General features: G+C 34.7%; 1 long non-coding RNA gene across 1 annotated transcript; it reads right to left on the bottom strand.

Annotated features, from left to right (window-relative positions):
* Nucleotides 1–346: 346 nt before the first annotated feature.
* LOC106944301 (uncharacterized) lies at nt 347–1,330 on the bottom strand. Its single transcript, XR_001424203.1, has 2 exons — nt 960–1,330; nt 347–756 (listed from the first exon to the last, which is right to left on the bottom strand). It is a non-coding gene; the product is annotated as an uncharacterized LOC106944301 (long non-coding RNA).
* Nucleotides 1,331–1,491: the final 161 nt, after the last annotated feature.

Here is a 1,491-nt window from a genome sequence, read left to right as displayed (position 1 = left end):
TGTGGACAAAATAACTGGGCTCTTTCTGTTCCATCTCCTGCTTCCCGACATCTTTCTGTTAAGTTGTACAGAATAAAATGTCTGTCAACATGTGGAAAAGTTTTCAAATCAATTATGATTTTATTGTTTTTAAATCACAAGACAATTTTATCAAGGATGAGTAGATGCTATCAGTCATTAAATATTGTAAAGACAACATATATTCATATGAGACGAGATAAAAAGTAGAACATCTCAACAATTCAGTTTTGAAAAAAAAACATTTCAAGAAAAAATTATTTTCTATTTTAAGCAAATATCTAATTTAGCATTCTGCTCAACAGATCACTCCTTGGCAAAATTCAAATATGGTTTTGTCAGTTTTATTAAACCCACAACTGAAAAGAAGCACAAAGTGGGAAAGAAAAGGTGATAATAAAAAGAAGAATTATTATTTAGTACAGATGAAGTTAAATCTCTCACTGCCGTTTCTTTGGAACCACCGATGTTCTCCTCCTGCCTGCATGGCTCCAAACATGTTACAGTCATTTTGTTCATTCCAGATCCAGTTATCACAGACCCAGAACCAAACATTCCTACTGCAGTTGAAACGCAGTCCAATCCAGACAAAAGGAGTCGATGCGTTCTTGACTTTCTCCTGAACCTGTTTCTGTTCATCCATGTTGGTGATGGTGACCAGGTCATGATGGAGGTGACCTCTGCAGTAGGTTAAGGCCTCATGCCAGGTTTTATTTTCTTTGATCAGGATCAATTTATCTGGCATGAAAATACATAAAATACAAGAAATAAAACAATGCTATTTCTTTATAAGTCTCCAATCAGAGCTGATGCAACAAAAAATGACTCTTATGAGTTAAACTACATGGACCTGATAGTAAAGTTTACACTTGAAAGACATTTAACTAAGACATTTAATGTGGTTAAATGTCTTGATTAAATGTTTTTTTTTGAACACTCACCATGTGAATAACAGATGAAGGGTTTTCTTTCAGCACAGTTCTCATTCCTCCATATGCCTCCATAATAAAACACAGTTACGGCACATTGACCACTGTTAGGTTGATAGTAAAACTGTCGATACCAGGGTTCGAAAGAGATAGTGCTTCCATCTGACCATCTCCAGGTGTCACTAAACAGACCAATGTATATTGGTTCTCTCCTATACTTTATGTATCCAGATATATTCATCATATTTTCTGCGTCCTGTAGCTGCTTCGTTCCACTGATCAGGTCTGTGTGTTTCTCTCTGCAGTAACTCTGAGCTTCCTGCCAGGTCTTCCTCTCTTCAATCAGGTGATATTTATGGGTTGTATTATTTTCTGTGGAGTGAACAGAGTTGATTAACTCTACATTACTTTTGAGAAGTATGCTTAGAAAAAAGATTAAAAAAAAGCTTAATAGTTTTTCTTTAGTTTTTCCTATATTTTTAAAACATGAAACATATGTCAAATAAATTATAAGCTAAAAGTGGTATTTATTGCATGTGTCAAG

This window comes from Poecilia latipinna, unplaced genomic scaffold (assembly GCF_001443285.1).
Source record: "Poecilia latipinna isolate Pla-1442-1.1 unplaced genomic scaffold, P_latipinna-1.0 Scaffold7920, whole genome shotgun sequence".
Classification (NCBI taxonomy): domain Eukaryota; kingdom Metazoa; phylum Chordata; class Actinopteri; order Cyprinodontiformes; family Poeciliidae; genus Poecilia; species Poecilia latipinna.
Note: the sequence above shows the minus strand (reverse complement) of the source record. Positions and strands in the feature narration are given on the sequence as shown.